Genomic DNA, 13,045 nt, shown 5'->3' with positions numbered 1-13,045 from the left:
GACTACTGTTGGAAGGCAGAGCTTCCAATGCCGGATTTAAGGAAACCTGCCCTCCTCCCTTGTTCACTGGGAGACTGTGCAGATGAGCGGGCATTGCCTCCCAGACCCAGACTGTAGAGAACCAGCCCAAGGCTAAGTGTTACTTGTGTGTCTTTTCCCATCTTCAGCTATTCTGCTACTGATAATCTTCCAAGTTCTGGTGTTTGGCTGCACAATAAAACCGTTAGTAATTACCAACCACTGCTTTGTTTTCAGCAAGCAAAAGGAAACCACGCATTCAAGGAGCTCACAGATTAACTTCGGAAAATGAGATGCAATAGCAAATAATTCAAGTATGAGATGCGGACCAAAAGTACCTGAAATACAATGGGTGGGAGTGAAGGGGCTGGAATAGCTCCGATAGGATGTCTATGGGAGGGGAAATGTGAGCCAGGCCCTTCCAGACAAACAGGAGTTGGACAGAATGAGACAGGAGCCTGTTTGAGGTGAAGAGTTGGACTGTGACTCAAGGTCCCAGGGCAGGAATAAGTCCCTTATTCAACAGAGGCTCAGCCCTGGGCAGTAAGGAGGAAAGAGACCTTAGAGTCGCCACACTCTCCAGTCCCTCTGCTCCTACCTCTGCTGAGAGCATTCTCAACATTTCCTTTTCCCATACTACTTTGGAAGCTCTTCTCTACAGTACATAGGACGTAGGCAGCCTAAGTCCCTGAACCCAAAAAACATCCTGATGGAACCCTTGGTACTCAAAGTTCCTGCTCCCACTGTAGGACCAGCTTCGTGCTCTCCTTTTGCAATGTGGGCCAGGAGCTTGGCCTGGTCTTCTGCTGGTCTAGATCAAGCAAAGTCTGGTTCTTTCTACACTAGAGCAGGAGAAGAATATGAAAGAGCAGGAGAAGGTCTGAAATTATAAGTGCAGTCTCTGGTAAGCCAGGTCAACAGTCTCTTCTCCTTCCATTCACACATACAGTCATGCATGCATTCAACTAAAACATACCAAATACCAACCGTGTGTGAACTAATAGCTTAGTTCTGGCTGGAACACCAAAATGCATCAGGTATAGGTCCATCCTCAAAGAGCTTCCATTCTAGGAAGGTGGACACCATAGACACATAAATATAACAAGTACAGGAAGACTATTTTTAGTGTCACGTTGAGAGCTGAAATGTTGTGGACTTCTTCCAACTGAAGAAGCAGGAAGGTTTCCTAGAGAGGGATGCCCATGCTCTGGGCCTGGCAGCTCAAATGGCAAAAGGATGAAGGGGCAACTCGGGTAGACAGAACTACAACAGCAGAGTCTTGGAGACAGAAAAGTAGAAGACACATGAAGAGCAGCAAGATGTTCAGTCTGGTGGGAGTTTAACTGGAAGTTAACCAGGGAGAAGGGAGAGTTGGAAAGACAGAGGTATGTCAGATCTTAGAGCTAAATTAAGGATCTTCTCTTTTCTCTGGGAAATCATCAAAATTTTTTGAGGAAGGAATGATGGGTCCAGAACTATTATACGTTTGAAAGATGAAGCAGTACCCAGAAATCTAGGGGACATAGAATCTTACTTCCCTGTGACCCACTCTAATGAAACCACATCATCTCCCCCCCGACTCTCACTCTGTGCTCCCTGACCTTGCTTCTAGTCCTGCTGACAGCCTTCCATTTGAAGTCAGTCTCCTTTCATATTTATTTCCCCTTTGCCTTGTGATGATCATCTTGCTTGCTTTGTCAGCCCTCTTTTCTCACTCTGTTCCTTGAGCTTCTTTACCTCTCTATGGGAGAGGAAATGTGAGCCAGGCCTTCCAAAGATCCACTCCCAACTGGGATCTCTCCCTGGGTCACCATAATCCCATGATTTGCTTGTGATGTGAGCGTCATTCAGCAATTTCTCAGGTATTATCTAGATGATGGTCATTTCCAGATCAGAAACAAAAATTATCTGTTCTTAAGCCAGGTTGCCCTTCTTCTCTCCCAGCTCCACTTTAATAGTATAATAATTCTGCACACAGATAAAGCAAAGGGCAATCCCTGCCTGGCATTTTGATTAAAGAGATGGAGAAGAGAGGAGAGGAATGCAATAGGCTTGTTCACCAGATCTCTCAGCACTGAGTCAGCCTCCTATTTGTAAATGAAAGAAAGTCCAATCCCTGATACTTCAAAGGGAATTTTGCATTTGATTAGCCTCGTCCTTCCCAGGGCTATTTTAAACAAAATCCATAATGTTTTAATACAGGCAAGAACACAGTTACAAGGCTCTAATTCTCTAGTAGAAAGTCAATCTTCCCATTGATTTTCCAAAGTCTGTGGATCTGTTTCAGTTGAAAATACAGAGTATAGAACATTGAACTCAGGACCCCTGGATTGATTGCTGCCCAACTCTTACAAAATCCCAACTGAAAAAGTGACAATTCAAGGAGACCATCTAAGGAGAGTGATGAATACCCATGCCCCTGGGTGTTTTAAGCTCCGCTTTTCTATCGGTTGCTGGAAAGCTACATATATATATGCACACCATTAAGCTCAACTCCTTGCAGGGTGGTTTTCACTGAGCTGCAACTTCATGTAACACATTTGTCTTTTATTAGCAGTCCCCACAAGAGAGCTACAAGGAAATCTAAATCACATAAGCATTTGCTGTAAAAAATAATAAAGAAATGTCATAATGGTTGGAAAAATAAGAAAAGAATATAACTCTTGATTTTAAAAAATGGTAAGATAACTACTATATCATTCAACATCTCCAATGAAGATATTCACATAAGAAATCTCATTAAAATAAAGCAAAAAACAAACTTTATCTGCCCTGAGAAAATGGTATGTTTCCCCTTACCTAAAGGTTAGGAATCAGAAGGTCAGTTTTCATGATTATCAAGGAACTTCAAAGTCCAAGGCCATTCACAGAAGCCATCTTAATTAACTAGATTAGGACATGTGCATGGTCTTCTTTGCTTTGTTGTCGATAATCTGTTTCTGTTATTAACATGATGAGGTCTTTCTTGGCCAAACATTGTTCCCAGGTGTTAATTATGTTAATTCATTTAATACTCTAAAACTATCCTATGAGGTAAATGCTATCAATTCTATTTTACCAAATAAGAAAACAAAAACTAAGAGTCATATAGCTAGTAAAAGGAAAAGCCAGAATTCAAACTAGTTCTGACTTTGAAGTTCCTGTTCCTTCCGCTAAGTACATCTTTATTATGTCTTCTGTAGCCAGTCATGTCAGTTCCTCTTTGGAAAAATCGGAATATAAAGCCGATGAGATAATGTATGTAAAAATACGTTATGTGTTGTAAGTTATTATTCAGATATAAATAACTATCATTATTCTGCCTAAAGCAGAGGTGACATTTCTGCTTATACACATATACATGCACAGACACACACACATGCACACCAGCAAAGTCAGCAGGAAATGAACTCCAAATACAGCCCAACAGAAACACTTTTCTCTCAACATTAAAACTCATAAGCCCTGAATTGGCTCAGTAGATAGAGCATTGGCCCAGGTTCAATTCCACTCAATAGCACTTACCTTGGTTGCAGGTTCCCTGACCTTGATTGGTGAGCGTGCAGGAGGCAATCAATGATGTTCTCTCCCACATCAATGTTTCTCTCTTTCTCTCTCTCCCCCCATCTCTTCCATTCTCTCTAAAAATCAATGAAAAAATATCCTCGGGTGAGGATTAACAAAAAAATAATAATAATAATGATAAATAAAACTACGTAAGCCTATGGATCAGTCACTCCTTTCAACATAGGTGCTTGGCAAAATAGTGAGAAAACATCCCATCCCCAGACTTCGCTGGGCACCCACTCTGTCCGCCTTGGATTCATGGAGATGCTGTTATTAAGCCAGGTTACCCTTCTTCTCTCCCAGCTCCACTTTAACCTCCTTTTCTTCAATGATGATCATCCTAAAAGTATTATTTCAAAAGGTATCTTAGAAAGAGGAATTTTCATCTCAAGTTTTCCTTTCTGGCTCATCTACAAGTCCATGACTTCAGCTCAAAGTTCTTCAAAACTATGAAACCTACAATATGCTTATTTCCTTCAGGCATGATAACAATGACCCAAGAGAGAGAGATAGAGAGAGATTCACTGGGTGGGGCAAAATAGGTTATAGTTATTTGTATGTAAAATTATACAATAATTAATAAATACTAATACAAGTACAAGGTGCGCGTGTCATCTCCTGCCCTAACATACACCAGGTTCCCCCTGACAGCTCTCTCTGCATCCTAGCAACTTCAGTACCTATGTGTATGGATCCACTCAAAACTCATGATGGATTCACTGATTTCAATGTTACTTTAGTAATTACCCACCTATGGACAAATGTTGGACCTTGTCACTGCCTAAGACTAGACATCTCAATTTTGTCCTACAAAACCCTATACCCTGACCACAATTTCCCTTCCTGCCTATTTCTTGATCATTTTACTACCCAATAGCTGCTCTTTGACCTTGCTCAAGTCTCTCTTCCCTAGTTTACATCAGCCACCACCTTTCTGTCCTTCCAGGTGAGAATCCATGATCCATCACACCCTCAAATCCCTATCCCCTTTCTCCTTCCACTGTACCTGCTTGTAAAGCCCTCACTCTGGATCAATTCAAGCATCAGTATACACTGTTCCCAGTGAAAGCAACTAAAAATTGCTGGTCAGAAATCAACATGTCTAAGGCATGTCTGAAAGATCTTTTGGGAGATACATTCTGAAGTACTTATGGATGAAATGGTATGATGCCTTTTTTTGCTTCCAAAAATGCATTGGGGTAAAAAGGGGGTGGTGATAGTGAACAAGGATGAAGATAAAACAAGCTAGTCCATGTGTTGATAATAGTTGAGGCTGGGCGGGGCGAGGATGAGCTCCCGACTCCGCCCCACAGGGCGGAGTTATCCCTAGCCCTCACCCAACCAATCAGGGTTAGCCGAGGCAGTGACATCACCACCAACTGGAGTAAAACCCCTGGACTGGGCGAAATTCACTCTCTCTTCCGCCATGAGTGGGACAGAGCCCATGCTAGTATGGAAAAGGCTCTTTTGTTTATTGCATCGGACTCGGCTCCCTGGTGGTCCTTGGGGATCACGAAGTCTGGGCGTAACACACCCAGGTTACACAGAGTAATCTCATTTCAATAGCCTGAATCACAGCTGAAAAGTCTCTTTCGCCATCAAAGATTACATGTTCATAAATTTGGGGATTAGGACATGGACATCTTTTCAACAATAACGCCTTACTAGTCAGAAGCTACAAACTGATCTCTGCCAGGCTAAGTTTGACTCTACAAGTTCTCCTTAGCAGGCTCAGATGCTAGAATTTTCCACCTGAATGCCTCTAGATTGAATGATAGCCCAGTCCCCAGCACTTAGATATCACGTGTGAGTATAGTGACCTTTGTCCTAATTCTTCCTTTCCAATCATTCTGGCCTCTTGGGCTCTGCGTTTGAGAGCCCTGGATGAGATCACCAAGTCATAAGAATTTTAATCTTTGTTTTCCTTCTTTCGTCCACCAATCTACCCATCATCTACTTAGAGCTCCATTGAGGACTGAGCACCCCAGAGTTCTTAAGGAGCTGACAGCTTAGAGGAGCACAATAGTGATTAAAATTTGCATGTTAAAACTGGGTCAACAATTTTCAGGAACTGGACTATAATAACAAAATGATAAGGAAGTTGGAAATGATATAGACTTCCATGGCAGTTTAGATGGCACTCTAGATTCTTGTAGCACCTCAGGTTATCACTCTGGAGAGTTAGCCAGATTAGTACTTAGGAGGAAGTAGAGCTGGGTACACAGCAAAACTGTGAAGGAGATAACCTGGGAGTTCTGTCTTGACTCTATGCCAGGAACCAAAACCTAATGTCACTGGTAATAAAATGTAAAAAGAGCTGGCCAACCTTGATGGCTCTGAATGGTCAGAGCTATTAACTCATCATCTAGTTGAGATAGTGGTGGTTGAGGCAACTTTAATTTGTTAATCATATGTAAATTCTTGTTGATTTTCTGTTGTTGGAACTTCCTGCCTAAGAGATGTCTTTGTCTCAGAATCTCAATAAAAGGAATGGTAAAAGGCCAAAGCAGGGGTTAGTCTTCCCACTAGAGGTGGACTTCCCACCTGGCCCCATTTTCCCAAATTAAAAAAAAAAAAAAAAATAGTTGAGGCTGGATGATGTATATATGGGTGTTCATCTTCTATTCTGTCTATTTTTCTGTATGCCTGACGTCTACCATAATAAAAAATTTAAAAATTAAAACCACTTAAGTGAAAGATTAATGAGGAAGAGTGCCAAAGGTCACCCACAAATTATCTGCTAGTTATGAAATGAAAACTATAATTTTACAACGGAGAAATCTGGCTGACCCTACCTTAAGTAGTAACCAAATTTAGCATCAGTGACAGTGAGAAACCTAAACATTATATGCCTCTGATCGGATGCATTATTTATAAAGGGTTGTTGTCCCCTCAAAAATGTTTAAATCTAAATCTAAGCCTCTATATCTAGTTTACAGTTCACAGAAAATACCACATTTTGGAAAGCACTTCTGATTGGTGTGAGAGAAAGAGCCTAAACAATATTCCATACTCCAAAGAAACAATGAGATAAGTCCACAACATTGCAAATAAATTTATGTTAAAAATTATAAGAAAAAGGAATGCCTAAAACTGAACTCATCATCTCCCTTGTCACTCCTAATAAAACACCTTCTTTTTCCACTAAGTCGCCCAAGTTCCCTGATTTTTCATTCTCCTTATTCTGGTTCAATCCATCACCAAGTCCTGCAAATTCTACTTCTTTAGTGTCTCAGAGCCACCTTCTCAGAGCCACCTTCCCTGCCACTCTTAACTCAGATTGTACTGTTGATTGCTTGACTTACTACAATAGTCCCCTAAAAACTATCTCCTTTTCCTACTTTTACTTTCTTCAGATCTGCTCTCTACACGTCGGCCAAAATGATCTTGCAAATGTAACCACATAGCTCCAGAAGGTAAGAAAATGTCTCCTTTTAAAATAAATCTAAGTTTGAAAGTGAGCTGATTTAAACATCAGATATATAATTGTTCAGGTATCAAGAGGCCATAAGCAATGAATTAAGCTCGGGGGAAAAAGTTCAAGTTTCTCTCTCTGTATGAGTGTGGTGATTTCAAAACAAATTTGCAAACTGTTTACTATTCCTGTCCTTGAACCAGATGGCCTGTGGCTACCTCAAGAAATAGAAGGTGACTATGTGAGGGCACCTGACTTTCAAGACAAGGTTAGACTAAGGCCATGCAACCTCTGCTGGTCTCTCTATTAGTGCGCTAGCTTCCAGGTCCTGAGCCACCTGGTAAGAAATCTAGCTGCCATGCTGGAGAGACCACAGAGAGTAACAATGGAGGTTGATGTAAGGGGGTGAAGTGAAAGGGAGAGAGCTGAGGAGGCCCAGCTGCCTGACTTTTCCCAGCGCGGGCTCCGCATATGGGTGAGCGAGTCTTCTGCTGATTCTAGCCCCACCACCCTCTCACTACAACTGCATGAGAAGACCCCAAGCGAGACCCCCAAGACCATGAGACGTAATAATAAAATTACTGCTCTTTAAACAGCCACTATGTCTAGGGGTGGTGTGGTATGCAGAACACTGGCAGCTAGGGCCCTGAGACCAGTCTCCTGGTCTCATCTTATACTGCTCACGCTGCACTATGTAAGCAAATGACCGATGAGCAGCTATGTGCCATTACTCTGCACATACTGCTTCACTCCTGTCTTTGCACATGCCACCCCCTTGACCTGGCATGCCCCTCCTTGCCTTGTCCACTTAAAAAAAATAAAAGAAATCTATTCCTGCCAGGACCGGTTTGGCTCAGTGAATACAGCGTCAGCCTGCGGACTCAAGGGTCCCAGGATCGATTCCGATTAAGGGCATGTACCTTAGTTGCGGGTACAATCCCAGGAGGGAGTGTGCAGGAGTCAGCTGATTGATGTTTCTCTCTCATCGATGTTTCTCCCTTCCTCTCTGTAAAAAATCAATAAAATATATTTTTTAAAAATAAAATTAATTAATTAATTTTAAAAAATCTATTCCTCTTTCAAAATCTGAATCGGTACGATGGCCTCCGTGAAACCTTGCCCTCACCTTCCTCACTCTCTTGCCACCAGTAACTGGATTAGTGCTTTCCTCCCAGCACCACTTGTATGGCAGCATCAATCACACTACAGTGTACTCACCATGTATACGTCCTGTCCACTAAACTATGAAATGCTTTAATGGTAGGGATTGTATGTCTGTGTGCAGCTGGTCACAGGGGCCTAATGAATGTTTGCTGATCTGAAGTAGTTTCCCCTTTGGCTTCCTTATTTAGTCTATTTCTGCTAAAAACATTTCGGTCTAAACTCCTGGCTGACAGGAACAGCAGTGCTACTCTCCTCGTCCCTAACTTTGGGTTCGAGGATTTTACTTAATCTGACCCTTGAATAAGGCTTTCTTTTCCAGTATACAACCCATAGGAGCAGCAACCCTAAGCTGAACCAACACTAAAAGCTGACTTTTTATTTTTTATTTATTTTTTTAATATATTTTTTTTATTGATTTCAGAGCAGAAGGGGAAGGGAGAGAGAGAAACATCAACGATGAGAGAGAATTATCAATCGGCTGCCTCCTGCACACCCCTTTCCTGGGGACAGAGCCTGCAACCCAGGCATGTGCCCTGACTGGGAAGCAAGTCCGCAGGCCAATGCTCTATCCACTGAGACAAACTGACCAGGTCAAAGCTGACATTTTAAATACAATTAAGTGGGAACTACTAGTTCAATATCTGGGATATAAGGGAGTCCCAACAAATATGATTTCTCTTCCTTCTCTCACTTCAAAGAATCTTTCTTAATTTATCTTCTAAACAGATTAAGAAATTTCTCCCCACTCTTCCTGCTGCTCCCCTCCCACAGAATCACACCTTCCTGGGTCTTAACATCCCTCCAGACCTTGGCCCTTGACTCTCCTCAGCACCAAACCATGCATTTTCAACATGCAATTGCCTTCCTGCTCCCACTGCACCAAACCAGGTCTAACCTGAGAGAGAGGTTTTTCTGTCACAATATCTAGGTCTAGCGTATCAAAGTGAAACTTTTCAGAAGGGGAGTGATGCAATTCTCCCCGAATATTAAGGAAAGGAATCTGGCCCTTGCCATTGGGGCTCAGTTGGGCGTCATCCTGTGACCTGAAAGGTCACTGGTTCAATTCCCAATCAAGGCACATGCCCAGGTTTCAGACTCCATCCTTTCCTAGGTGTGCAGGAGGCAGCAGAACAATGTTTCTCTCCAATCAATGTTTTTCTCTTTCCCTTTCCCTTCCTCTCTCTCTAAAACATCAATTAAAATATTTTTTTAAAAAAACAAAGAAAAGGAATCTGGCTGTATTGTATAAGAATAACAGAAAACAAGAAACAGGATTGGGAATCAGTTGCAATTTCTTCATCTGCCTCTCTCACTAAAGGCTTTTTGGTAAACTGAATCAGTAATGTTCCTCTAAAAAGGTGCAAAAAATGTTTTTAATGGTTATGATATATACTAAATGAGAAGTATAATAATAATTTGAATATAGATAGCCTCACTCACTAAAAACACTAAAGTGGACAAGTTTATAAATTTTATGTAAGAAGCAAATTAATAGTAAAAAGGTTATTTTGGTTTTTACCAATTATACAGTTATAGTTTAAATGTAAAAATTAAAACCATAAAAAGTGAATTATTTTTGTAGTTCTGATGAATGAATAAAAAATTTAAAAATATGACATAAAATCCAACTCATCAGCCATAGGGCTGAGGAGCCATTAAATTAAATATCATATATTTGCCTCCATAAACTTTTAAAATATGTGAAAGGCAAATAATTAGTATAAACAAAGTCAAAAAATAAAGAGAAAAAAACTGGGGAGAAAAATATCAGCAACATATAAGGCAAAGAGTTCTAATGTAAGATGTATGTAAAAATTCTTACAAATGTACAGGAAAAAATGCCAACCAAACAGAAAAATGAACAAAATATTTGAACAGAAGAATTCACATAAAAATAAACACAACTTCCAGTGAGCATAAAGGATATTCAATTTCACTAATGAAGAAATCCTAAATAAAATAACAATAATAAAACCTTTTTCACCTATCAGATTGGCAAAGATGAATAACACCCACATTGCAAAGGGCGTGGTAGAAACAGGCACCTTTATATACCATGGATGAGAATTAATTGATGCAAGTCCTTTGGAAGGCAGTTTGGCAATATTCATTAACATTTTAAGTGAGCATAATACCCTTTGATTAGCAAGCCTTCCCTTCTAGGAATTTTGCCCAAGGTAATACAAGTATTAGAACACGGGAAAAGATGGCTGTGTACTGCCACTTTTTGTAGCACTAATTATAAAAAAAAAATTTGGAAACAACTCAAATGTCCATCAATAGGGCTTGATTAAAGTATGACACATCATCTGAAGAAATACAATGCTGCCATTGAAAGTAATATATTGACATGGAGAAATAGCCTAGGTAAATTATCAAGTGAAAAACTTTACAGTAAAGTATAATCATTTTTATTCATTTTTATGTCATAGAAAAGATATAAAATTTGCTTTTAAGCATTTTTAAGTTTACAACTCTGTGGCATTTACAATGTTGTGCAACCATCACCATTATTTCCAAAATGTTTTCATCACCCCAAAACAGAAACTCTATAACCATTAAGCAATAAATTCCCATTCTCTTCTCTCCCTAAGCTCCTAGTGACCTCTAATCTATTTTGTGTCTTTATAAATTTGCCCATTGTAGCTATTTCATATAAGCAGAATCACACAATATTTATCCTTTTGTATCTGGCTTATTTCACTTAAGACAATGATTTTGAGGTTCATCCACATTATAACAGGGATAAGATCTTCATCCCTTTTTAAGGCTGAATAATACTGTATATACCACATTTTTATTCATTCATCTGTGCATGAACACAGGTTTCCACCTTAGCTACTGAGAATAATGCTGCTATGAACACGGGCATACAGGTATCTGAGTCCCTGTTTTCAATTATTTTGGGTGTACACCTAGGTAGGTGGAATTGCTGGGCCATATGGCCAGATTTAGCTTTTTGAGGAACCAAGAGAATTTGGTTCCCTAACAACTGCCATTTACATCTCCGCCAGTAACATATGAGGGTTCTATGGCTCACCATCCTCACCAACACTTATTATTTTCCATTTTATTTTTTTACAGAAATAAACCCACCCAAGACAGTTTCCTGCACACTTGCTGATCAAAAATTATAACACATTCAGTGTTCGTGTATGCAAACAGCAAGGCCCTGAGTCAGCAGAAATGAGAAAACCTGAGCCCTGGTCCTAGCTGTGCCGCCTTGGGCACTCAGCTCTTTCATCTCTAAACTCTGAGGCACCTGGGTCTGGATCAGAGTCCCCAAACATTGTGAATGGGTTCCGGCAGATACAGTGACTGGGGCTCAGTGTCACTAGCAGCCTCCTTTCACCCCAATGTGTGAAAATTGATCCCTTTCTGTGTGTGCAGGGATATGAAAAAGACTGGGCAGTGCTAGGTCAGATAACCCTTACTGTCCCTTTTCACATGAAAACAGAACTCTATGCTTGTGCTGAACTGATGAGGGAAGCTAAAGGAGAGGAGAGAGAGCCTTAGGGGGAATCCAAGGGTCGCTGACCACAAGGAAAAATGACAATGGTCTCCGCACTGGGAGAAGCCCGCACAGACACGGATTTGGGAAATGAGAGAGGGCAGCTGGTATTTACTAAGTCAAGTGTGTCACCCGAAGCCACAGGTCCTGAAGTCAAACAGCAAGGGGCAGTGTCTGGAGTCATGCTGCTCTGGGAGGAGAGTCCCACAATTCCCTGCTGGGGCAGCAGACAGGAGAGAGCCTGACCTCTGTGGGAAGGGGCGCTGAGGCCTGGCGAAGGGAAAGCCAAGAGAAAGCCTCTCTTCCAGGTGTTCTCAGCCTATCAGCTGCCAACGGCGGACTTTGCCCTTGAATTGTACTCTGGAGCTAAAGAGATAATCTCCCAGGCATGTCTTGTGTAAACCTGGCTAATCAACAGCACACACGATGCCAAGCCTGCCTGCAGTCCCCGGATCAATCTCCCAACCAAAAGGCTGTTCTGAAGGGCAGGGGGGTACAGGGCTGGCGGGGGAGGGGGCTTATCCTGGCATAAATGTCACCTCTCCTAATAGAATCAAATGCCCAGATGGGTATGTTCCAAAAAAAAAATCAAACAGCTGTTTAGGGACAAGCACAGAGCTGGAAGCCTCATCCGGAAGTGATATGGATATCGTGAGAAGAACCACTGTGACCGGGGCAGCAGCTCTGTGGATGTTACAGGGTAAGCCACCCAAGGGATTCTAACGTACAGACATGAAATTCTAGGTTAATGAAAGAAGGCATACCAGTTAGCATCTGGCCCTCACACCCCCATTGAATCTCAGCTGTCGACCTTCTCAAGGAGTGGTTCCTAAGAGCACTTAGAAAGCTTGTGAAAAAAGGCAAACTCTTGGGCCGCACTTCAGAAGTACTGAGACAAGCTCTCCAGGTGAGTTTGGGGAACACTCAAGTCTGCAACCACTGCTCTGCAGCTCCTGAGAGCTCTGCAGCCAGGAGTTCACACCCCCCAGACGTCCCTTAATTCTGAGGGACTGTAATATCACAATCAGTAAGATAAGCAAAACGAGTTTCTCCAGCCCAATTCTATCTTCCACATGGCTGCATAGGGCCAACCAAATCCAATTTGCTTTCAGAGAACGATTATAGAGGCTTCGAGTCCTTCAAGATCTGACCTTGACAAATCTTTTCAGCCTCATCCCCTGTGAGTCCAAGCTCAAGGTGGGTGACCATGTACTGTCTGCTAAGTAAATCAGTACTAAGACAAAAACACTGTCTAAGGAATCTTTCCCTAACCACATATATTTTCCTTTTGAAGCAACGTAGTTACTAAAACAGACAGGGACAGAGAAGACAGGAGTGGAGAATCCCGTTTCTTACAAAAGAAATGTGTGTGCCGGGAATCGGTGCTAAAT

At 41.5% G+C, this 13,045-nt stretch overlaps 1 protein-coding gene across 6 annotated transcripts in view; it reads right to left on the bottom strand.

The window, feature by feature from the left end:
- Positions 1-13,045, bottom strand: part of DENND2B (DENN domain containing 2B) — a 148,586-nt gene that overhangs the window by 72,260 nt on the left and 63,281 nt on the right. Inside the window, exon 1 of one of the 6 annotated variants that reach the window (XM_036427236.2) lies at positions 11,787-11,970. The exons of 4 other annotated variants lie outside the window; for them this stretch is intronic. The gene's annotated coding sequence lies outside the window, so the exon portion shown is untranslated. Of the gene's footprint in view, positions 1-11,786; positions 11,971-13,045 lie in introns of those variants that run through there. One more of the 6 variants, XM_036427240.2, reaches the window with a different exon arrangement.

The sequence above is a fragment of the Pipistrellus kuhlii genome, unplaced genomic scaffold (genome assembly GCF_014108245.1).
Source record: "Pipistrellus kuhlii isolate mPipKuh1 unplaced genomic scaffold, mPipKuh1.p scaffold_m20_p_9, whole genome shotgun sequence".
In the NCBI taxonomy this organism is placed as follows: Eukaryota; Metazoa; Chordata; class Mammalia; order Chiroptera; family Vespertilionidae; genus Pipistrellus; species Pipistrellus kuhlii.
The sequence above is the reverse complement of the archived record's forward strand: the minus strand, read 5'-3'. Positions and strand labels throughout refer to the sequence as shown.